This window comes from Cebus imitator, unplaced genomic scaffold (assembly GCF_001604975.1).
Source record: "Cebus imitator isolate Cc_AM_T3 unplaced genomic scaffold, Cebus_imitator-1.0 Scaffold101, whole genome shotgun sequence".
Lineage (NCBI taxonomy): Eukaryota > Metazoa > Chordata > Mammalia > Primates > Cebidae > Cebus > Cebus imitator.
Genome location: NW_016107416.1, coordinates 5,284,190 through 5,310,260, shown reverse-complemented (window position 1 = coordinate 5,310,260; position 26,071 = coordinate 5,284,190). Strand labels below are relative to the sequence as shown.

General features: G+C 44.0%; 1 pseudogene; it reads left to right on the top strand.

Moving 5' to 3' along the window:
• Positions 1–11,199: 11,199 nt before the first annotated feature.
• LOC119472444 lies at positions 11,200–11,319 on the top strand (annotated as a pseudogene).
• Positions 11,320–26,071: the final 14,752 nt, after the last annotated feature.

The following is a 26,071-nucleotide window of genomic DNA, read 5'->3' as shown; positions in this document are numbered from 1 at the left end:
TACTTTGGAAGAAACAAATGGCAATTTATAGGTTAGCATCTTTTGTCCCAAACAGCAGGATTAGGCACAGGGGCAGGAATGCAAACATCGTAAGGGTCAAAGGTCATGACTTTTCTGGGTGGAAACCAGGACACCTGCATACCTGAATGGCACTAGGGTCTTGATCTGGGCCAGTGGTAAGGTCCCCTCTTGCCAGAGTATTCTGTGAGTCACAGGCTTGAGGGAGTGGAGCTTTTTGTCTGGTCCAACAGAGGAGACTGGGTGGGGCATACAGTGTCCAAACTGGAGTTATTTAAGTAACTAAAGAAAGGTTGCACTATTTACAACAGCAAAGACATGGAATCAACCTAAATGCTGTACTTAGGAAAATTTGGTACATATACACCATGGAATACTACACAGCCATAAAAAAGAATGAGGTAATGTACCCTGCAGCAACATGGATGGAGCTGGAGGCCATTATCCTAAGTGAACTAATGCAGGAACCAGAAAACCAAATGCCACATATTCCCACTTTTAAGTGGGAGCTAAATATTGAAAACACAGGTGCACAAAGAAGAGAACAGTGTACACTGGGGCCTACTTGAAGGTCGAGGGTGGGAAGAGAAAGAGGATCAAAAAAACTACCTATCAAGTACTATGCTTATTACCTGGGTGGCAAAATAGTCTGTACACCAAACCCCCATGGCACACAATTTACCTATATAACAAACCTGCACATGTACTCCTGAGCCTCAAATAAAATTAAACAAAAAGAGTTTGGTAAAAGGAACCATGAAGGTCCTGGTGCACAGAAGCATTGTTCCGGAGATGATCTCAAAGTATCACTGTGTGGCAACAACCCTGGGCTATTTCTCTAAATTAGATGGGGGCTTAAATGGAATTATGAAACTGTGCACCCAGAATAAGGAAGAGTGCAGTGCTAGGAGAAGCACATATGGACATAAGATTGAAAATGCTCATCTGTACTGAGCATCTTCTGGGCAGGAGGATGGTCCTGAGAGTTATGAAGCAATAGTGCCCTTTTAGAGGAAAGGCGGAAGGCGGTGGTGGTGGTGGGCATGAGACAGTTCAACAGATGTGGATGGTACCCTGTGCAGGGCTCCCATGTGACTGAGCGGCAGAACTGAATTTCCTTATCCACTGCAGTCCAGCAAAGTAAATAAACAAAAACTGGAACACACACACACACACACACACACACACACACATCTTAAAAGTGCAAGTGCAACCACTGGGCACATCTTCCAGAGACAAGTTAACAGGAAAGTAATGCTTACACAACCAAAGGTGGTAAAAGAGATAGATAACATCTTAGCATAAGAAGGAACATTTGCTAGCAGGGAGAATATGAGTCTCATCTGTAAACTCAGGGAAGCACACTGGCAGAAGATAAACTCTTGTAGTGTGAAATATCTGATTTATGTTAAATATGTGGCCATAACTAAAGAAATTCAGAGCAAGGGCAAATGAAAGTAGGGTGCCTCCTGCAGTCAAGACCATGCTATGTCTTTTCATCCTTCCTTCACCATAAGGACTTGAGGCCTCCCCTTACCTCACCCCACAAGGGAAATGGGAACAGGCAAGGATATCTGTGTATCACACCTCTAGGCACAAGAGGAGGCTTTGGGAAGGATAACAGCCTGGAAAGGAAGAGGAAGTAGGAAACTTGGGGGAGCAGGAGAAAAGACACCCAGGTGCTATGTGAATGTGTGTGGATGGGGAGTTAGAGAGTGAAGGGGGTGACATGAAAAAGGGACAGGAAAATTTATGGAGGACACTCAGAGCTTCTGGAAGAAACAGCAGTGAGCAGATGCCCCCAAATCTGGACGATGAAACTCTAGGTTATAACTATAGGTTACAATTGGTGTAAACAAGTTAGCTCCTCTGTGGGAGCCTTCCCCAAACTATAATGTCACCAGCTGAGATGGATTGCTTTATCAATCCCAGTTCACCTCACTGTGAAAGGATTATACATCGCTCCTTTGCTGGATAGAGTAGTATCTGTCCTTCTCCAAGCTGTAGTGTTCGTCCCCACCCCTTTGACATCAGATGTGGCCATGTGATGTGCTTTGGCCACTAGAACATAAGAGTGACATACGCCACTTGTGAACAGACACTGGGAAAGCAATTGTGAGGTTTGGACGCTGCTTTTTGCCTCTGTCATGACAATGGCATGTACCAGCCAAGGGATCCCTATCAGCCTGATCCCCAGCAGTTGTGAGGGGCAGAGCTGGGCTGCAGATGGGCTGCGCTGTAAGTCCCAGCACCTTTGTGCTGTAAGTCACTGAGGTTTGGGGGTTACAGCAGCATGGTCTGGTGAATGCAGACTGACACATCAACTTTGCATTATGTGCTTGTTCCCTGTGATGCTGGAACAAAGCAACAGGTGGCACTTTTTACAGTTCTGAGGGATGGTGTGTCATTGGCAGAAGAAGGTGCCCTTGGCCCTCACAAAATAGGTAGGGAGAGATCAGAAGTCTCTGGTACTCAACTGGGCAGCTAAGCTGTCAGCTCAATGTCTCTCCCCAAGTCCACCCAGCACTCCCAGGGGAAAGCCAGAATAACTGCTTGTGGGTATATGAGAAGGACCTAGTTCCTTATTCACAGTTACAAAGTCTTTAAAGCAGAGATAACCCAGGGAAATGACCCCCAACTGGGAAGCTTCAGGCAGGGAGATTCTGTGGACAAATTTGGGAAATTCCACTGAATTTCCCAAATTTGTCCACAGAATCTCCCTGCCTGAGTATGGCTGACAATGAAATGAGCAGTTTTCATCTAGAGGTGGGGTGGGGAGGTGGCATAAAGCCAGGGTTCAGAGAGCAAAGGCTTCTGCTTTTCCAAGAACCTTAAAAAGGAGAAAAAGCTAGAAATGCCTCAGGTATTGCTACTAAGAGAATAAACTCTCTTTATGCCCTGGTAGTGGGAAATTATCTGGGTAACTGGTGACAGAATCTTTTCAGATAGAATAGAACTTTTCTTCCTCACCTAGTGGGAAACTCACCAAGCTTTAGATCTTAAACTAGGGCTTCTCATGAGCCACATCATGAAAAAAGTTGTGTGCAATTTCTTCAGTCTATTATAGAGTCAAGGTAGAAATATCACTCCATTTCACTGGATAGGCTACGACGCAAGCTATACCAGGTGGGAGGTAGCCTAGATGACCTCTTAAACCCTTTCAACTCCAATAGATTAATATATTATTTAATGTTATGGCTCATGACATTAAAATGTCAAAATTGACTTAATTAGGGCAAACAAGTAGAATTAAATCTGAAATGCAAATACACCATTTTATCTCATTTATTCCTTTAAGCCACATCAAATTATTTATACAAATGAAGTGGGGTATAAATAAGTGAATGAATGAATAAAATGTTATGTTGCAGCCTAAAGCCATATTCAAACTAATACGAGTGAGCAGTAGCAAGTTTTGTGAGGTGCAAGAACATGGAAATAGAACCTTTGCTCATGGAGAAAATTCTCAAAGTTTCGGGTGGGGGAGGGGAAGGACTGACAGTGTGTGTTAGGCTTGTGAGTTCCAATGCTCCCACAAAACGCTGTAAATGATTCAAAGGGAAAGTGAACCATGAGGTGGTTCCCAGCAGGCACTGGTGCATTCCAATGAGAGACGTGTCATTGCTATGGCTTTACATTAATTTCTCATCCTAAATGTTCATTTTTGTCTCCTGAGAGGATTCTTTCCTCCAGTGTGACAAATTTTCCAATTTTATAATGGAAGCCAGGAGAAAATGGAATTTTCTTTATAAAAATCCATTTTATAGCCAACTTTCTTGAGATGTATCTAACCCTGAAAGCAATTTCCTTCATCCTGGTAGATGTGGCTGAGGTGTCTAGGGCTGGGTAAGTGGATAGCTGACAATTTGCTCTTAGAGCTTCTGAGAGATTTAACAGCAAGACTTTGGGGGGAAATGTGATGAGGGCCATCCTCTCCAGGCCCTTCTCAAGCTGTGCTGAGCTCTTTTTTTAGAGCAGCAATTTCACTAGAGAGTAGACAGGATGTGGGGGCGGGTGGAACTGAGAGCTGCCATGACATCTCAAGGCACCCATGTCAGTTCCCCGGTATCTCTCCAGCATGCCCAGGAATCGAGCCAGTAAACCACACAGCTCACCAGCTAGGTAGATGAAAGACAAGTCAACAGACAAGAGTGGTGTCAAGGTATGTCCTGCCGCAGATCTGAAAAGCCACTGAGGATTTGTAGGAACGTGAAAGAGGTTGTATAACTAGGACTAGAACTCATGTCTGGTTGGCTCTTTGCCCTGGCTTATGTTCCAACACTGCCTCTTTGGGGGCACATTTATGATTATGTAATGGCAAAACGAAGGCGTTTGGTAGTAAATTAAATCAGTATTATACTATGTGGGTGACTTGCATGCAGTATATACCGCCAGGCTTTGACGCATTCCAATGTGGGAAATGTACTTGAAGCATAACAACTGGCTCTTCTCCATCTGTTCCTGTTCCCCATTTGACTCATCCCTGCTCTGTAAATACTCTCCAACTTGTTAGCAAGTTGAACAAATTTCAAAGCTCTATGAATGAAGTGTGTGGAGGTCAGGAGTTGCCTTGCAGGAGACCTCGGAGGACACATAAACTTGCCTTACCATGAGAAACGTTTCATACATTTGACGCTTGTGAGCAAGCTCTGTTTCTCACGCAAGCAAGAGGACGCAAATGCAGATCAGATGAGGGCTGACGGGGAAGGAAATTGGCAAAAATGTGAAAGTTTATGCCCATAACTATAGAGGCTGAAAACCTACCACTGGGACACGATCAGGAAAAGTAAATGCTCACAAAGGTAATAAACGTGAACAAAACACTGACAAGCACATAAATGAGGAGCTCTGTGGTTCTTCCTGGAAGGTTGATGGACATCTCCGTCTCCTCTTGCTGGTTTGCGTCTGGTGTCTCAGGACACCATCTGTGACTTGCCGTGGTGGTGACACACCATGATAGGCTTTTATGAGCATGCCACCTGCTGCCCAGCCCTACAGGACAGTGATTCAGTATGAAAAAATGAACAGCTGAACCTCTCAGTCAAAATAATCAAGAAAAATATGAAGTGCACCTTGTGTAGTAGAGAGGAGCTGTTGGATTCTGTGTCTTTACACTCAGAAGAATGAGTATTGTAAGCCGGAGTTCATTCATAATAATACCAGCTTACATTTATTGAGTATTTGCTGTGATCCAGGCACTGTTCTAACTACTCTACTTGTGCAAGTCAGTTTAATTTTCACAATAATAAAGTAGGTTTATTTTTTGTTCTTTTTATGGATAAAAAGAATGAGACACAGAGAGATCATATAATGATTCACTCAAAGCCACACAGTGTGTGAGGATTCAAACCCAGGTCACTGGGCACCAGAATTGAAGCTTATAACCATGCACTCTAGTAAGCATGTACTTCAGTCCAGTCAACAAAAAGCCTGTGAGTTAAAACACACGCGTGTGCACACACATACATGTTACACTTGCATCCTTTGGCTGGTCTAACCAATCAGACTGATCTCAGAATAAAATATTATTTTGTGCCTTAGCCTTCCCTTGAATCTACTTAGTGGTATGTCACATCCAACACCAATTTAGCAAACATAAGATCCCACCGTGTATCAGGCAGCGTGCTAAACATTCAGGGGTTCCAACCTTGTCCCCAAAGAGTTTTCAGTCTATCCACAGGGCAGTACCTAACCCTATTGCGAATAATACGATGCAAATGGCAGAGCATGAGAAGAGAACAAAGACTTCTGAGGCAGTAGTAGTAGAAGAGAGGGGGAAGCCCAAACACAGGAACGAATTTAGGAAAATGGTTACTGGTTGACAATGTACTTTAAGAAACATGCAGGGAGAATGGACCCCAAGCTTCTAATAATGCTGTGCTGACTATGTCAGAAAGCCAGCAATATTCCTTTTGAAAAACAAGGTCATTTCAAATCACTTTTTCTATCCACTTCATAGAAAAGATTCACAAAGCAACTGCTTTATCTAATCATGAACGTTAGGTTTATGTGGCTCACCTTTCCCCAAAGGTGAACTGATATATCTTGTCTGCTCTTCACTGGTTCATGACAGTATCAGTAAGCCTTTTACTATTGAAAGGAATGGATATTCAACTCAAATTAGCTTAAGTAAAATGGGAATTCATTGGCTTATATACTTCGGAAATCAGGAGTCAAGGCACGGTTTGATTCAGGAGCACAAGTAATGTCATGAAGGCATTAAACCGTTTTCCCAATCATACACATGTGTTCTAAGTAATCATCTCTGTCTTGCTTCAGCTTGCCTTTGCTTGATGACACTCTCAAGCAGGCTTTGTTCTAGTGGTAGACAACTCACATCCTCCCAGCTTAGCAATTTCAGTGGATTTTCTCCTAATACCTGTACATTGATCATTGAAAATATCCCCAATTGGCTATGCTTGAGTTGATGCCCATTCCTTAGGCCAGAGGATGGAATATTCTGATTGGCTAACCTGGGTACCCACTCTATATGAGGGTGTGGAGAAGACTCTATACATGAAAGTCCAGCCAGGACTACATGGTGTTAGGGAAGAATTCCTCAGTGGAATTAGGAGACTAGATGGTGGTGGCAGGGTTGGGTAAGATGGGGAAAGTCTAGACCAACAAAACCGTATTCTATAATCCATCTGATAATGCTGAAGATTTTCATTCTTAGATCCCTCTAACTTCCCTATCAGTGCTACTTAGCATAGATAATAAGCACACCACACCTTAGAGGTGGCTACTGCTCAGTGTGATTTATGACTATGAACAAGTCTGTCTTCCTATAACTGCAGGGTTCTTAAGATGGCTTGACTCCTGCTGTTGGCAGTCACGTACACTTACATAGCTGTCATGGTTTACAAAGCACTCCCACATAAAAATGACCTCATTCCATCTATACAACATAAAACATAGGTTAGGTTAGGGCAGCCACCATTATTCCCATTTTATGGATAAAGAAATTGGGCCTCAAAGAGGTTAGTGGCTTGTCCAGGGTAACATGACTGGTAAGTGGACAACCCAACTGGGAAACTGGGTCTTCTAGCTGCAAAATGTGCACAGGACAAATTAGAAGCTTGATGTGAGTTTAGGAAATGTTTCTGAGGTCACATGACTCAAGCTCTGAGGTATAATTAGAGTTGGAAATCATGATTTTTCTTCCCAGGTTTTCATGACTAGAAAGTTGGCCTCCTGGGGAAATTCCTGTCTTAAAACTTGTCCAGAACCGATGCCAAAAAGTTCTGTTTCAAAATGCATTTGGTAAGGACTGTGCAGGCTGATATTTCTCCAGCGCACACCATCCCCCTGCAATGCTACACATGCTCACTTGATTTTCACACTCCTTCTAAAAGCAGCCAATGCAAGAGATTTATGCTTATGAATTAACGCACTTGTAATGAAAAAAGGATTACAATACATAAGATGCTCACATGTTAGACGAGGATGCAGCTTCCAGACTGCTAACACGGCGTCTAACCGTCCATCCTGTTAATAAATACTTTACAATTTTTGCTAAAGGTAACTTAACTTCTTTTGTGGGGGGAGGGGCGCAACCTGTTTCTGGAGTTGTCAATGCTAAGGAAAAGGGTTAGAAGGTGTCTTAGAACGCTGTAAGTCATTACAGCTGCTAATTGGGCTCTCCTCTGACAAGCACCTTACTGCTTTACAAAGAAGGGAGGAAAATAAAACAAGCAGCCTAGACAATTAGGAACCAAACAAAATTAAACAAGCCCTTATGGCCATAGGTATCGGTGTATAGTGCTTTGCCTTGCATTGTTAGCAACTCATGTATTATGAAGCACTTAGGGATGCTCACTAATGGAGTCTCTCTCCCTCCTGGAGGGCGACTTGAACATTAGACTCTGTGACTCAGGTGCAGAAACTCTGCCGTATTAGTGTGGGCAGAATGAGGCTTTCCTCCCTCGCAGGGGTGTAGTGAGGCTTAATTAATTGTTGGGGAAGCACTCTGAGATTCTGGGATGAAAGGCACTATATAATGATAATAATTTGCATCGACAAGGTACCTTTCTTCAGTGGCATTCCAAGCACTTTACAAACATTAATTAATCCTCATAACACCCTGGCAAGGCAGGTAAGTTTTCCCAGGATACACTAAACAAATCTACCATGTTATGAGGAGGAGGGAGGCTACTGCTATGAACTCATTTTATTATTTATTCTTAGTGGAAACTTCCAGAAAGGCTGATGTGGACCCTGCTTCCCATTAGTCCAAAGGATCTGCCATTCGCTTTTGATTATCCACAAATATCATATTCTGCTGGAGTGCTAATCATTCTGCTTGGGGGACACGTGTCCTGAGCAAAGCAAGTCATAAACAGCTGTCATTCCAATGGATATTAATGCCTATTGTCTCCCATTCTGGATCTCTGCACCTCCCCTAAGCAAAGAGAATGGCAGGGGAGCGGGTGACATCTGTTTCAAAGATAGTCTGCAGCCATACTGGAAAGAATGCACCTGGCTTCCACTTTCAAACCCTTGTAACCAGTGGCTTCCTAGCCCTTCTTTGTCACCAACAGTTTCATATTTTACATTCTGGATTTTGATCTCCATGCAGCATGGAGGTGTGGAATTGTGGGGGTAGGTGGTTCCGGGCTGCATGCAAACAGGGCATCCAGCATTTCCAGCATCCTAAGTCTGTTATAAATCAGCAGTACAAAAGCAGCTCAAGTGTCAGGACCTTAACAGCTCCCCAAACCCCAGCCGTTCCACAACTTAAATAAACCTAAAGGGGGAAAACGATCCTCCAGCTAGACAAATGACTTCAGCATGCTGAGTGGTCGACTTGTCAGTCTTGAATGGCTCTCTGACTTTACCTCTGTTCCTGTATCCTGGCTTTAATTCTGCACACTCTCATTGATTGCAGCTTTCCAGACTGAAAAGAAAAAGGAAAAGAGCAAAGACGCTTGCTGTCATTCCTCGCAGGCACCTACACTTCAAGATGGTTGTTTCTCAGCCATCCTCCTGGACTGCAAGAGTGCAGGGCCGATGAATCAACCTATCATCCATGGTGATGTAAGTGAGATCCCCTGACAAGGGATGGGAGGGCTCTTTCATGGCTGCCCTCTGATCAATGGGAGGGAACACCGCCTCCTGGCCTGGCATTTGATTTTGACCATGGGCAGTTGCTGACACCACTCCAGCACATTCTTCAAGTGAGTCACCCCACCTCTCTAGCCTCAGTTTCCTCCTCAGTGTGAAAGGAAGGGATTGGAGCATATCATTTACCAAGGTCCCTTTTAGCTCTAATACCCTTTGGTGAGTTGACTTGATAAAAATCTCCCCACTGGCTCCTCTCTGTAAAGCCTCCCTACCAGCTTGTTTGGAAAGGGGCACAAGTGTGTATAGATAAAGATCCTCTCTCTGCCCTCAAGATGGTCAAAATGTCTGAGAAGGTCTTCCCACCTCATTTACTTACTCTGGGATGCTCTACAAATATTCTTATTTTCTCTGTGGGCCATGTCATAAAAAGGGTTAGAAAATGTTGCTCGACTGATTAGTCCCCCATGAATAAACAGGCAAAGAACACTTGAGTAACTTGCCCATCACTAGGTACCAGTGAGTCATAGATGTGAGTCTCATTGATTCCAAAGCTTGAGCTCTTAACTGCTACGCTTGGCGTTCCCAAGCCTGGCTGCCCATTAATACAACTGGAGGAGCTTTAACAAAAATACCCATACTTGGCTCCAGAGATTCTGATTTCACTCACTGCAGGCAGGATTTGGGCATTCATATTCCCTTTATCTCCCCAAGTGATTGGAACGTGCAGCCAGAACGGAGAAACAATGAGGAAGGGGAGATGGGGCAGGTGAAAAAGTGCCACTCCCAGTGAAGGAGTAACCTCCAGCCCCTCCAACCAGATGGTGGCTTCTCTTAGAACAGGCAAGAGGGGAGGCCCAGAGCCTGGCTTCACAAGGAGAGAGCTGCTGCCCCCAGCTCTGCTCTAACAGCCAGGCTCAAATGCCCACTGCTACCTCAAGGGAGGCCAGTTCTGCCTCCCAGTTGTGGTGTCCCAACAGCCCCATCCAGCAGGAGCTTGGAAAATTACAACCCTCCCTACAGGATAGGTGTCTTTTCCTATTTTCTGTTGCTTATAACAGAATACCTGAAACCAGGTAATTCATAAGGCAGAGGAACTTATTTCTAACAGTTATGGAGGCTGAGAAGTTCAAGGGCAAGGAGCTATGTCTGGTAAGGGCCTTTTGCTGATGGGGACTCTCTGTAGGGTCCCAAGGCAGCACAGGACATCACATGGTGAGGAAACTGAACATGCTGGATCAGGTTCTCTCCCTTTTCTTATAAAGCCACCAGCTCACTCCCATGATAACATATCAATTCATTAACCCATTAATCCATGAATAAATTAATCCATTCCTGAGGGCAGAGCCTCTTAAATGCCCTACCTCTAATACTGCCACATTAGAGAGAAAATGCCAACATAAGTTTTAGAAAGGACAGACGTTCAAACCATAGCAATAGGTCTTATCATCTCCATTTTGGAGGCGAAATAACAGGCTATTGTGGTAAAGAGAGTGGCACAATTCATACAGCTAGGAATTAAATAAAAGAGCTAAGCCTTAAATCAGGCTTGTTGGCTCCAACTCCGGTGCTTTTATTTCTGAAATTCAGCATGGTGGATTGGAATGAACATGGGCTTGAGGTTCTTCCTGTCAGTATTCGTATGACCTTGGATACTTGAGATTATAGTAGATTATGTGAAGTAATGTACATGGAAGTATCCACCACATGGCCTAATAATGGCAGGTGCTCAATAAATGTGCTAGGCACGGTGGAACAGAAGTAGGAGAGATAAAACAATAAAGAATAACACTGAATCTTGGCCCTTAGGAATTTAGGTGTTTTGAAAAGCAAGATTGTATAGCTTAGGCTCATGGACTCTGGAGCCACACCACCTATGTTTGAAGGCTGGCTGTTCCCCTTTCTAGCTGTATCACTTGAGGACAGTTACTTACCCTCTCAGAGCCTCAGTTTTCTCATCTGAAAAATGGGCATAATGGCCATATAGACTTCAAAGAATTGTTGCGAAGGACTCAGTGACTGAATGCATGTAATTATTTTAGACAGTGCCTGATACACAGAAGGCTCTCCGTAAATGTTAGCTGCTGGTACTATTATGTAAATGTGTAAATATGTAAACAAGTCCATGGCCATACCACCCTGAACACGCCCAATCTCGTCTGATCTTGGAAGCTAAGCAGGGTCAGGTCTGGTTAGTATTTGGATGGGAGACCGCCTGGGAATACCGGGGTGCTGTTGGGTTGTTTTTTTTTTTTTTTTTTTTTTTTTTATTTTTTTTTTTTTTTTTTTTTTTTTTTTTAATCTAAATAAAATACTTAGATAACAGTCAACAAAAACAGTGGAAGACCTGGCACAAAGCAAAAATCAAACTTTTCAAGGAACGAATGTATTTCTTAGATGTATTCTAAAGAACATATTTTTTACTGGAAAATGCAGGTATCATCTGTGACCAGAGGCAAATGATCTCACGGCTAGTTGATCATGAAAAAGACCAGAGGATGGAGCTAAATATTTCTTTTAAAAATTATATTCTTTCTTTGCTGCTTTTCTTCATCTGGGCTATGGCTCTCTCTGGGCATCTTGCTGCAAATTCAATGCCTCTGAGCTTTTCCGGTTCCATCAGAGAAAGTCTTTTGTATAAAGTGTTGTATTAGTTTCCTGTTGCTACTGTAGTGAATTAGCACAAACTTAGTGCTATGAAAACTTACGTTTTCATCAACGTAAATTTACTACCTTCCAGTTCTGGATGTCAGAAGTCTAAAAGCAAGGTGTTGTTAGCATTGCATTCCTTCCAGAGGCTTCAGGGGATAATCCATTCCCTTGCCTTCACCAGCTTCTATAGTCTGCCTGTGTTCTTTGGCTTATGGTCCCTTCTTCCATCTCCTCTCCTTTCTGCCCTCCCGCTTCCATCCATCTCCAGTTTCATAGCTTAATCACATCTACAAAATCCCTTTTGCCTTTTAAGGTAACATATTCACAGAATTTGGAGGTTAGGACTAGGACATATTTGGGGGCCATTATTCTGCCTATCACAAGCATCTATAAGTCAAACACACCTTTCTCTTCCTAATCTGGATTGTCTTGTTTAGAATAATTAGCATAAGTTATGCAAATTCTGCATGCACCATGGATTAGGAGGAGGGGACAAAATGCCAATGGTGACAGGGAGTGAAAACCCTGACTGATCACCTAGCTGTATCATCATTGCTATGGCAATTCTGGTAGGCGGCAGTAAGTAAGAGAAGGCTGTTTGCTGGGACTAAATATTTAAAAATATCTTGAGAAATAGGTTTTATTTACTCATCAAAATTGTTTTATAGAACTTCATGTATACTAGGCATGGCTCTAAGCACTTCATAGTCATTTGATCCTTCTATTGACACCATGAAGTACATTATTATCCCCATTTTACACATGAGGAAACTGAGACACAGTCATGGTTAAGAGCTGTTCTTTTTTTTTTGAGATGGAGTTTTGCTCTTGTTGCCAAGCTGGAGTACAATGGTGTGATCTTGTCTTATGCAACCTCCACCTCCTGGATTCAAGTGATTCTCCTGCCTCAGCCTCTCTAGTAGCTGGGATTACAGACATGTGCCACCACGCCTGGCTAATTTTGTATTTTTAGTAGAGATGAGGTTTCTCCATGTTGGTCAGGCTGGTCTCGAACTTCCAACCTCAGGTGATCCACCTGCCTTAGCCTCCCAAACTGCTGAAATTACAGGCGTGAGGCACCGTGCCTGGCCAAGAGCTGTTCTTAAGGTCATGCAACTAGAAGTGGTGGATCCTCCTGAGATGGTCTCAGAAAATGTTGGACAGCAGCATCCCTGGCTCCAGGCTACCCTTGAGCACTCTCCAGCAGGGCTGCAGGGGTCTTGGAGTCCACGTTTCCCACAGTGTCCTGTCTGAAAGGCTTTTTGTTAGATGGTATAGCATGAACAGGGAGAAGTAGTTTTGACCTAGTGGACTAGTGGAGTGTCTTTATGTCACCTCTGGAAAGAACAGGGGTCCCAGAGAAGAAAGGAAGAGATGCTTTTAGAACCCACAGTCTGCAACAGATTTAAAACATTTTTTTTTTTTTTTTAGAGACAGAGTCGTGTTCTGTCACCCAAGTTGAAATGCAGTAGTGTAATTATAACTCACTGCAGCCTCAGACTTTTGAGTTCAAGTGATCCTCCCACCTCAGCCTCCCAAGTACCTGGGATTACAGGTACACACCACCATGCCCAGCTAATTTTTGTTAAACAATTTTGTTTTTTATTTTTGTAGAGACAAGATCTCACTATGTTGCCCAGGTTGGTCTTGAACTTCCAGCTTCAAGCCATCCTCCCATCTCAGTTTCCCAAAGTACTGGGATTGCTGGCGTGAGCCACCACTCCAGGCCCTGAAATAGGCTTTAATGATCATCCCAATCATCAAGGTTTCCCAGACTTCTAACTTGGCCTGGAGTTCCAAGGGCTTTGCCTGAATCTCCTCGAGCAAGAAAATTTCCTTCAAGTCTCATTCTAGCTTAAAAATTCGTAAAGCATTTTGTATTCTAAACCCATACTGTTTTTGTTAATAAACTATTTTTCTAAAGAAGAAACTCTTGAAAAAGTTATCAGAATATTGTACCAGGTTTTTCTGGTGATTTTGGTATCCCCCAGACCCACCTGTGAGCTGCACACCCACACCTATTTAAGGATCATGGACTCTAGCCAGGTCATTCATAAGTCTAAGCTCCAAACTTCTCTGACGGTGGTTTGGACCTGGCCTGGACACTCCATTGAGAAGCAGGACACTGAATGCCAGCCCATGAAAGGCATGAGGCAGGCTGGAGCAGCTCTCAACCTCTATCATCCCAAGTTGGTGTGAAGTCCCAGCCGTTCCATAAAACCCCCTGAGTCTCATAGTCAACTGTCAAGTTAACCTATATTCAACATTTGTAGGGACAAGAAAGTACAGTCCTCAAAAGGCTGTACACATGGAAGGGCCCGGTTGTCAACCTATGGCTTTTAAGGGCTGAGTTCTTACTCTTGCCTCTAGAACAGCTTTGCGTCAGATCCTCCAAGCTGGCGTGAAAGAAGAGGCAGTGACAGAACACGAGGATGTTGGGTTGAAGCTGTGAGCAGAGAGTGACAGTGCTGAATCCCCTTAGGACTGGTGGGGTTTTTAGCTTGTGTGAGAAGCAAATAGCAACCTGTTATTTGGCAGGGGAGAGCTATGTTTCAGTTCAAGTTCAATGGGTTTTCCCAAGCAGAAATTGTAGGGGGCAGATTTAGGGCAGAAAAAGAACAAGCACACCAAAAAAAGAAAAAAAAACCAAGAGTATGTGTTCGGTTCTCTCATGGGGCAGACGGTAGATTCCTCCCAGTGACTGGTCACCTTCAGGTCTGATTACCAGTGCTAGGAAGCATGGCTCCTAACAGATCTGAAAGTGGTTGCTTAGGATTCTAGCAGGCCGAGGGTCACTCAGTGGAGAGCTTGTAGCCCACACATGAAGCTTCATGACTCTTCATTGATGCTTAGTCTAGGCAGAGGGCAGCCTAAGAATGTGTTTCTGTCTAGGGATGTTGCCCAATCAACCTGGGCACCTTGCACTGAAGCAAAAGAGAAGGTGATGATGGGGAGGAAGAAAGACTTTCTAGTTTATCTTTGGTTCTAATTGGACTTCGGGATAAACCACATATGTTCAAAGAGCCATCAACTGTGAAAATTGATCCCAACCTCAATCTAAAAAGCAGATTTAGAAAAAAGAACCAAGTGGCTTCAGCATGACCCTTAGGATCAGAAAAAGGAAATGCCACTTTGCCAATCTTCTTGCTGTTCAGAACCTAATGTTACATCTACTCTTAGAAACGTGGTTCTAATCAGGAATGAAATCATAGGAGAAGGCGGATACGATGGGGAAAATCCAGGAGCTGTGCCAGCGGCCTCTTGGTTTCAAGCCTCAATCCAATGGAGCTCCAAGACAGCATTTCAGTTTGCTCTCTCTGAGGGGACTCTCAAACAGAGCTAGGGAGTGTTCAGACCCCTCCTTTGAAGCTTTTGTTTCTCTAAAAGACACAGTTATGGAAGGATCCAAAAAAGGAAGGCACGCAGCAGACTGGGTGTTACTATGAACAGATGACAGCTCCGCAGGCAGAAGCAGAACCTGAGGATGGCAGGGCTCCCTTTGCTTCCTGCCTGCGCGGGCGCTTGCCGGGGGGATCTACGCGGACTGGAAAGCGAGCTTGGTCCTGGTCTTTGAAGTCTCTTCCCGTTTGAGGTTTTGGTGGAGGAATAATGAGTGGATGAAAGGTCTTTTTAGCTGGGGCTGTGAACAGCTAGTTCCAGATGAATGGACATTAGCAACACAGGGCGGCCTGTGAGGCCCGTTCCAAAGGGGGTGGGGGAAGAACGGAGCAGGCCTTTGGACAGTGTCTGCCCCCAGTGCTAGCCCTGGAAACAATTAGTGAAGGGAGGGGAGCAAGAGTGAAGCAAGGAAGGAAGGAAGGACAGTCCTCCCAGACTGGGTGACTCACTTAGCTGCAGGGTTTATGCATTTGAATGGACTGACAACAATAGAGGGTGTGAGCTTGGAGAAGGAGGCAGATTCTGGCAAGATCTCCCGCTTGCCTAGACGAGAACCCTTTTGTCCTCCTATATTTATGGACCCAAGGCTATAATCTCTCTAGTTAGAGCCCCAGAGTAGTCATTCAGACTCCCCAGGCTCCAGGATGTCTCTTTGTTTATTGATGAGGAAATCTCCCTCTCTTTCCTCTGTCTTTACCTGAGGGAGTGAAGGCCTTGGTGCTTGACTCTTCATTATCCATGAAATCCATCCATTATCAGGCCCTTCCATGGTTCCTATAAGACAGGGCCACAGATGGTAGGCCTCAGATGGGCTATGTGAAGTTTACATGGTGTTTAGGGTTGAATTCTGTGTTATTTAACAATAAGATTACCCATTCGAGAAATAATCCTAATTCAGAAGCCAGGCCAGCACCTCTGATGGAGTAGGAGTGTTCCTGTTTCCATAGCACAACCTCTGCCCCACCCCCCCACCCAGGTTTAGACCCTAAACCTGTCCACTGCTGTTCTTGACCTTCTTACATGCTTATGCACTTCATATAGCCACACAAGCACTCCATAAGCATTGGAGTTTGTGACCCTGGATGAGGTTTCGTAGGGGGAACTCCTATCTCCCCCACTTTCATGTTTCTGAGTGGAGACAGTTTCATTCCACTAATACTCTTAGCCTCTCTTGTCCCTCAGTTGGTAAATTTGAAAGAAGGATCCAGGGATGCTCAGCTCAGCCCACCCATCTTCAGACTTGCCTGCCCTGCAGGAGAATCCATAACTGCTCTTCTCCAGTACAGAAGTGAGAGTTCTCCTTGCATGAGACCACCGAGGTGGTCTGTCACTGCTTGCGTTAATTCAGGGTGAAATGTGAGCATACTGAATTGGCTGCAGTTTTAAAGCCCCATTCTTTAGTTGGCTTTGTCAGCCATGCATCAGGTTGTCTGATACTTGGTTCAGGAAAGGTGATTGCTGTGCTTCACATGACAAAGGCTCTAGTTTGGTTGCAGCCTATGTGCTTATGTGTTTCTAGTTCAGCGGTCAGCAAACTCCTTATTCCAAGTGCTACTTGAGTGTGCAGTACCTGAGATTCCCCAGGCCTTAGTGATCCGCGCATATCCATAAGCCACTGGGTTTAACCACCCAGATTTCATTGGCCCATGCTCCCTTTCCTGTACGGCGCAGGACTTCAGCCCTGGGCAAAATCCCCTCTCTAAAGTCAGGGAGGTCTTAAGGAGCATCTCTCTTCCTCTCATCCATGGCCCTGGTCCATATAGCTTCTGTCCACCTGATGATGTCCACTCTTCAGCACTACCCCTGGGGCTGGAGTCCTCCCTGAGACAGCTGATGTCTGTGCGCATAGCACTGCCTGCTGGGGCCCCCACGTTCCTCCCCTTGCCGTGTCCAAGCTCTCCTGGGTTCCCTTTGGGGGCTCAGTGCATGAAAGCAATTCTATGTTCTGTGTAAAAGCAGCAGGAAGACTCCCTCTTCCTCATTCTGAGTCATGGTTTGTCACCCAAAGTAGCCCCAAAGCAGCTCTGTGTGTGTCCTCATATTTCACTGCTGGGTGCAGCCTTTCTCTGCACGGCCGTCTGCTCGGCTGACTGAGGGGCCTCTTCTCATGTGGCTGTGTGGCCTGTCTTTCCCATCTCGGGGTCCTCTTCCTGCCTCATCCCAGGCTCCTTCAGTCATAATTTCTCCTGAACCTCTACTCATGCAAGTTGGCTTCTCAATGGCCCAATAGTCATGTCCAGACAAACTGAATGATAAAAGCCAGCATTTAATTGAGCCAGACAGCGTTCTGACCACTTCACCTGATCTTCGCCAAAGTCATGGAGCCCTCCAATGGCCCTGTGAGATAGGTACTGCTGTTATCATCCTCATTTTGTGAAGGAGGAAACTGGCTCTAAGAGCCTCAGAGATTTGCTCCAGGGCACCTGCCTAGTCAGTTGCAGAGCTGCTCTTCAAATCCAGGTGGTCTGGATCCAGAGCGTATCCTCTTAGGCCTCCTTGGACTGAACCTGTGATGTGGGCCAGGTAGGAGAAAAAAAAAAAAGGGGGAGGAAATATTAAGAAAAGTTGAACATGGTCAGGAAAAAAAAAAGGAAAAGGGAGAAAAAAAGAAAAATTGGTATGTGCCCTATTAAGAGCAGAATTGTCCACCCCTACTCATCATATATTGAAGCACTAACTTCCAGTGCTCCATACCATGGCTGAATTTGGAGATAGAGTGTTTACAGAGGCAAGAAAGGTCAAATGAGGTCATTAGGGTGGGCCCACATCCAATCTGACTGGTGTCCTTATAGGAAGAGATTAGGACACACGTATATCTGTAGACTAAAAAATGACAGTGTGAGGATACAGCAAGAAGGTGGCTGTCTGCAAGCCAAGGAGAGAGGCCTCACCAAAAAACCAAACTTGGTGATACCTTGGCTTTGGACTAACAGATTCTAGAACTGTGAGACAATAAATTCCTGTTGTTTAAGGGGTCCAATCTGTGGTATTTTGTTATGGCAGCCCTACCAGACTGCTACATGCTCCCAGCTGCTGATACCTGCATGCGGAAGCACTCCAGCATGCTCTATTACATAAAGCTAGAAGAACGCTCAGAGAATTCAGCCTTCTCATTTCACAAAAGAGAAAGCTGAGACCCAGAGAGGTGAGCAAATTGCCCAAGATGAAAATATGTGTATTTTGAGAAGATAAAGGAAGGCAAATGAAAAGAACTTCCAAAATTGAGATGGCTCAAATCTTTGTTTTGCTTTATAAGTAGAAAAGCAAGACCCAGAGGGATGAAATAACTTGCTCAGGCTTAAAATATGTGCATGTCAAAGAGGGACCCATTTTTGGGAAAGGGGACCCAAAAATGAAAGGCACTGGCATGAAGTGACTTCTGAAATGAAGATTGCTCCATTTTTGTGTTATAAATTTAAATAAAAATATGTTCTATTAAATAAGAGCAATATATTAAGTGAACTGAACACACTGCTATTGAGTAAGGGTGAAAATGGAAAATTTGCTTATTGATCTTTTTGGGCGACATATAAAGATATTTTCTAGCTTGAATTTGGGGCCAGATGCTCTTACATTTTGTTAATTAAAAAGGGCCTTTGTTGGGTATCTCACAGGGGCTGAGAATTGTGCTCCAGGAACTCACTTGAAGAGAGGCTCATAAATCCATGGCAGTGCCACAATGACAAAGGTATGTGTGGCTTTGGGCTTGTGCAAAATCCACCTGTGCTTAGACATCAGGATAGATCAATGAGTAGGAAGTGCAAAGCATTGCAAACATCAGGCAAATGTTTAAACATGAATCACTGCAAAAGGCTGAGGTTAATGTGAGCGCCTTTCACTTCCCTAATAGAAAATCGAGCCAACCCACGCCTCTATCCACAGACTCAGTGATGCCCGTGTGGTTTCCGTGTGGTCAGAAGCATTAGTTAGGGTCTTGTCCACATCTATTAGGAGAGAGGAAGCCCATTTAGCAAATTAAAATTGTTTTTATTCCCCCAGCTAATTGTTTTCTAATTGTTTAAGTAAAAGGTTTTGGTCTTGATTAGAGGCTTTTAGTAAATTAGATCTGTTCACATTTTACAAGTCTAATATTTAGATCATAGAGAGGAGTAATGGTTTGCCGTGGCAAGGATTTTGAAATATAAATGTTGATGCTGCGTGGGCCTTAGAGATTATCTGGTTCAACACTCTCATCTTACCAGTGAAGGAATGGAGGCCTGGGGGGTCGTGCAGTTTGAAGAGCAGGAGAAGCAAAGCCAGGGCTGCCAAGGTCAGCTCTTTCAGGCTAAGCAAACATTTTTTGGAGGTACACTCATGGTCCGTACAGAAGGTTTTAATTAAATAATTAACCTCCAAAACAGCCTAGACACAGAAAAAATGGGGCACGTAGAAACATTAATTAATGTGTTTTACAACCTAATGTAAATTAGGCGCTTCACACTTTGATCGATACCTGATATTTAACCGAGAAGTTATTATGGAAAAATTTAACACACTGTTGTGAGAATTTGAGCGAAGTGACCAAAAGCTGTAAACACTTTTAAAAATACAATTGATATTTCCACTATATTTTTTAGAACAAAACTGAGTGAGAAGGGTGAGGAAGAATGTTGACATGACATGGAATTTCCCAAAGTGTATCGCTTGGAACCCCATATAAATCTGTAGAATTATAATAGATTGTGTGAGGGGGAAAAATGATTTCATGGTCAAATAAAGTTGGAAAACACTAGGTTTAGCAAGGTTAAACAGATTTTCTTTTGTTTATTTTCCTCCTGTGCTTCGCTTGCTTATTCCTTCATTCTTTCTCTCCTCCCTCCTTTTTCCTCCTTTCTTCCCTCCCTCCTTCCCTCCCTTCCTTCCTTCCCCCCTCCCTGCCCTTCTTTTCCTTTCCTTTCTTTTATTCTTTTTTCTTCTATTCTTCTTATACTCTTCGAAATTAGCCATTCAGAGACTTCAGCATTGTGAATCACCCAGGGAGAAGGGGAAAGGAATATCGCATTTTATTTCTGCCTTCCTGACTGTTCTTTAAAAAAATATTATGGGGATTTTACATGCTAAAGAAATTGCTGAGTCGTGGAAATTCTCCAGCAATGTGGCAGGAGTTTTGGTTGGCTAAATCTATTTTGGAGAGCAATTTGGCAATGTCTGGGAAAGTTGAAATTGGCCATAGAAACTTTTTTCTTGGAAGTAGTTTTGTAAGAAATGAACTTTAAAGGACGCAGTAGACCATCATCCTAGTTTCCCCTCTGTTTGAGTCAGCCCCCTGCAAGGTGGGGCCAGACATGGCAGATCGATCTCTGGGACCTTGTTCTTTGCAGTCCCCTCCATCCCTTCTCCTGGTAAGCTATTAGACACCACAGATTCAGATTAGTATCTTTTTAAATGTAGTAGTAAGTATAACATGGTTTTATTTCTACTGTAAAGTAACTGCTTCTTTTCTATAAGCAATAGGGAAACATTGTGGAAGACAGTGTGGTGATTTCTCAAGGATTTAGAAATAGAAATTCCATTTGACTCAGCAATCCCACTACTGGGTATATACCCGAAGAACTATAAGTCATTCTACTATAAAGACACATGCACATGTATGTTCATGGCAGCCCTGTATAAAATAGCAAAGACCTGGAACCAACCCAAATGCCCATCAGTGATAGACTGGATAAAGAAAATGTGGTACATATACACCATAGAATATTACACAGCCATAAAAAATGATGAGCTCATGTCCTTTGTAGGGACTTGGATGAATCTGGAAACCATCATTCTCAGCAAACTGACACAAGAACAGAAAGCCAAACACCATATGTTCTCACTCATAGGTGGGTGTTGAACAACGAGAACACGTGGACTCAGGAAGAGGAGCATCACACACTGGGGGCAGTTGGTGGGGGTAGGGGAGAGACAGCAGGGGGTGGGGAGGGAGGGGTGGGTGGGGCGGGATAACATGGGGAGAAAGGCCAGATATAGTATGCACCTAAAGTAAAATAAATAAATAAAAAATTCCAGCAAATCACAACATTCTTTCATTTACCAAACATTTTTTAGTTCCACTATTTATTAATAGTGTCAATTAATACGCTTGCCATTAACAATACTGAATAAAGAAGACTTAGCCTCTACCAATGAGGTATGCACTATTGTGTGATGGTAGACAAGACTCATAATAATGATCATTAATTCTTGTTGAGTGCTTACTGTGTGTACAAAACATTATTCTAAGTTTTTTTTTTTTTTTTTTTTAATTGAGAGTTGTGCAGTGGTATGATCTCAGCTTACTGAAATTACTGCCTCCCAGGTTTAAACAATTCTCCTGCCTCAGTTTCACAAGTAGCTGGGACCACAGGTGCATGCCACCATGGCTGGCTAACTTTTTTTTGTATTTTTAGTAGAGACAGACTTTCACTATGTTGGTCAGGCTAGTCTTGAACTCCTGACCTCGTGATCTGCTCACCTAGGCCTCCCAAAGGTGGGATTACAGGCGTGAGCCATCATGCTTGGCCTATTCTAAGTTCTTTTTACATAGAAACTCAATCAACAAGACAACTCTATGAGGCAGGGACTATTACTGGTTCCATTTTACAGTTGACCCAAGAAGTGACAAAACTTGCCCAAGGTTGTTTAGCTTGTAAGTGGGAAGTCAGGGCTTGAAACCAGACAGACCCCCTCTAGGGCTTGTTCAACCTTGGCTCCAGACGACCTCCCTAGGGACTGATGTGTGCTCTGAGTTTAACAAAAGGCTTTGGGAACACAGAGGAGAAACAGCAAGCTTGTATGGGAGAAATGGGGAAGGTTTTGAAGAGGCAGTAAAATTTGATGAGCATCTTGAAGAATGAGTAGGTGTTTACTGATGAGAGGAGAGACTTTGTGGACAGCAAATAGTACTGGAATAGAGTCCAGCATGGGCGAGCACCTCTTGGTTTCTATCTAGGATCTGGGAAAGGCTGGCTTGAGTCACACCCTGCATTTTTCTGGGCTGATTCACCTGAGGCTCCTCACTGCTCTACCCAGTCTTAGCCTTTTCCTCAGATCCCATTCCCAACTCTTTTTTTAATTTTTTTTTATTTTTTTGAGCTGGAGTCTTGCTCTGTCACCAGGCTAGTGTGCCGTGGTGCGATCTTGGCTCATTGCAACCTCTGTCTCCTGGGTTCAAACCATTCTCCTGCCCCAACCTCCCAAGTAGCTGGGACTACAGGTGCTTGCCACCATGCCCAGCTAATTTTTGTATTTTTAGTAGAGACAGGGTTTCACTATGTTGGCCAGGATGGTCTCGATCTCCTGACTACTTGTGATCTGCCTGCCTCAGTCTCCCAAAGTGCTGGGATTATAGGCATGAGCCACCGTACCTGGCCCCTCATCTCTTTTTTCAAACCCTCTAGCCTGGTTGTTCTCTCTTCTCCCCTTCCTCCAGTGTCTACCCCAAGTACACTTTGCCATCAGGCTGGATGATTCCCATAGTTACTTGATAACTGGAGGGCCATGCGTCTTCTCATAGCAAACAAAGAGGCACCTCCTGTTTAAGTGCAGTTGGGGACACAGGAGCCCATTTTCCTGGGGATTCTGGTGGAGCACAGTCCTAGGGCAGCTGTGAATCCCACGAAAACATTGTGCCTCGGACACTCTCCTGTCTCCAGAACAGGTCTGTAAGGAGGACACGGATAGACACAAAGTTTCTCCTTCCTATATAGTCACTTTTGGTATTAACAGCCTGTAGAAATAAGCTTCCCTGCCTTGAAATATGGAATGACTGAGAATACAGCCCCAGGATTTATTGCTCCACACGGCACACAGATATAATTTTTACTTGGCTGCTGTGATGACAAGTCTTAGTAAGGCATTAGGCAACTAAGTCTGAATTACTCGGCTAAAATATGGGATGTCCCTGGACACTCAGCCCCTCGGAGAGGATACCCGATTAGCCTTGGCCCCTCTGGGGCAGGGAGATGTGTGCAGTCTAATTTCCATTAGGCTGACTTGGAAAGGTGGGGACCAACTTGGCTGAGTCTCTCTCTTGGGATTTTTGGAGGAAGGTGTAAAAAACAAAAACTGGTGACAGACCTGCCACTCACTGTCAGTGGCTCAGATTTTAGATAAGAACTCCCTCCTTCTTTATTGTCTCCCTCACTTAACCTCTGCCTAGTTTCTTTTTCATCCCCTCTGGGACTAGGGGAAGGGGAGAGTGGGAAGAAGGGGAGAGAGGGCTTTTCTTTCAAGAGCATAACCATTTTAGTTGAAGTCTGTAAATAAAGGTTAACCTGAGAGGGAGCCTGAGTGAGCACAATAAATGCCCACTTGAGCTTATCAGGAGCTCTCCCTGCACTGGGCGGTCACCCCAAGCCTCCCTGGAAGAAGAGCTGCAAAGATCAAACCCTTTAGCTTTTGGTCTTCTGAATCTGAGTTGACTTGGCCCCACTATCACCCCCTGACATTTGAAATGTGTCTATTTAAAAAGGAAAAGAAAAAAGAGCACAAATAGGAGGGAAAAATATGCCGAAGATGCTGTATCCTGCTTGGCAAGAAAAAGAAATATCCGGCTTTGCGGAGACGTGTGTGTGTGTGTGTGTGTGTGTGTGTGTGTGTGTGTGTTGTTGATTTTTGCTTTTCCTTTTTGTCTTGGTCTTTTCCTGTGTTTCGACCATCACATTGCCACATTTATTAATATGATGATAAGGATGAATTAAATGGTCTGAATTTTTTCAGGATGTAAGAGAAAAGGAGGGGGCGCTTGGGAAATGAATGGGCCGAGCCCACCCTCTGCTTAGTCACAGGGTAGTGCTCTGAAGGATTTTCTTTGGCTCTGGTTCCCTGGGTGAGGGAGGCCACTGGAGAAAGTCGGCTATCCTGAGAAAAAGACAACAGACATCTCCAACACAGGAAAGATGTCTTAGACCTGGCCTTCAACCCCCAGAGCAAGGGTTAGGCTCCTGCAGACTTGCCATTGGTGGTCAAAGAGCATTGGAGGTGCCCGTTGAGAATCTGTCCACAGGGCATCCTGAGAAGGGTGCTGTCTGGGGAGTGTGTAACTGGGGATTGCTTTCTGGTTGTTTCTGGTGCCAGCAGGTCTTCCGGTCTAGTGCTTATGAATACTGTTAGAGTGTGGGTTGTCACCCAGTCAGTCCGGGGTGGGATCTGAGAGTCTGCAAGTCTAACTAGCTCCCAGGCGGTATTTGCTGCTGCAGGTTGTGGTCAGATTTTGGGTAGCAAATGTGCTTGGCACAAATGTAGAGATGCAGAAGTTAGGGGTTGAGACCTGAGGCCACAGCAGGAGGGCAGAACAGTTAAAAATGCTTTTCACAATCTGGGGGCATAGGAGGGTGACACTTGGCTTTTGCGCACTTACCATAACAGTCAATGCATTGGGGAGATTTCTCCTCAATAAGGAGTAGTTCGTGTCAGCATGTGTCTCAAACTGCTGCCCTTGAACTGGCTATAAAAGAATCACTTTGGGACTGGGGGCAGTGGTTCACACCTGTAATCCCAGCACTTTGGGGAGGCTGAGGCGGGGTGATCGCTTGAAGTCAGGAGTTCAAGACCAGCTTGGCTAACATGGTGAAACCTTGTCTCTCTCAAAAATATTAAAAAAATTAACCGGGCATGGTGGCCTGTGCCTATAATCCCAGCTACTCAGCAGGCGGAGGCAGAAGAATTGCTTGAACCTGGGAGGTGGAGATTGCAGTGAGCTGAGATCGCGCTACTGCACTCCAGCCTCAATGACAGAGTGAGACTCAGTTGCAAAAAAAAAAAAAAAAGAATCACTTTGGGAACTTGTCAGAAATGTAGATTCTGTGGCTTTTCCCAGACCTATTCAATCAGAAGAGGTTGGAAGTAGATGGGTGAGGGGGGAGTCCAGCAATTGGCATCTATCCAGCTTGCCAAGTGACCCTTGGGCTCACGGAAGAAGTTGAAGTATGAGGTTCTTGGGTCTCATGGTTCTGTCTTTGAATCTTGATAGAGTAATAGCACCAAAAGAAAGCAGAACTTTTTTTTTAAACTTAAAAAAATACAGAAAATAGAGAAATTGAGAAAAGACAGAGAAGCAAAAACAAGATGAAATTCACCTATAATTTACTCTTACGATTTTGATGGATGCTCTTTCAGACATTTTCCCTGTGCATTTTAGAAACAAAAATGGATGCATAATTGTAGTAAGATGTTAACCGTTTTTAACTTCGCAGTGTGTTGAAAAACTCTCTTTAAGCTGCTGCATTTCTTCAACGGTAATTAGACCCTGTTGCATTTTCCTTTTTAAAATCTATTGTTATGAGCACCCTCTCTTTTTAAACATTACTTCCTCAAGTAAAGCACCTTTTTATTGTTTTTTTTTTTTTTTTTGTGACGGAGTTTCACTCTTGTTACCCAGGCTGGAGTGCAATGGCGTGATCTCGGCTCACCGCAACCTCCGCCTCCTGGGTTCAGGCAATTCTCCTGCCTCAACCTTTTACTTTACTTTCACACATCAGGTGACAAGCAAGGTTTGAGAGTTTTGAATTAACTCCTCATGCTCTGTTGTCAGTTCCCCTGTGACTTGCTGAGCCACTGTGAGGATGGCTCTTCCCTTCTCTGAACTTTAGTTTCTTCGTCTCTTGGATGAGACTAATGATGCCTGCCCTTAGCTCACCCACGGAGATATGTCCAGAGTTATATTAGGAGAAAAATCTGTCAATCTCTTTGAATTACTGAGATCGACTGTTAAAAATCCAAGGCGCTGTTGTTATTTCTTTAGTACTTGTCACAGAATTCCCTGTCGTTCTATAAGACTATTTAAAAAAATTAACCACTTCAAAGGTGAAGATAGAATATCCTTCTAAACATCATCCCTATACTTCTGCAGAGACACATTTAGTATCTCTCCTCTTAGATAACGGGCATGACATTGCCTGCAGCAGGGCTGAGACAGAGGGAGCCTATTTATACGTCATGTAATTTAATTCTTTTTTTTTTT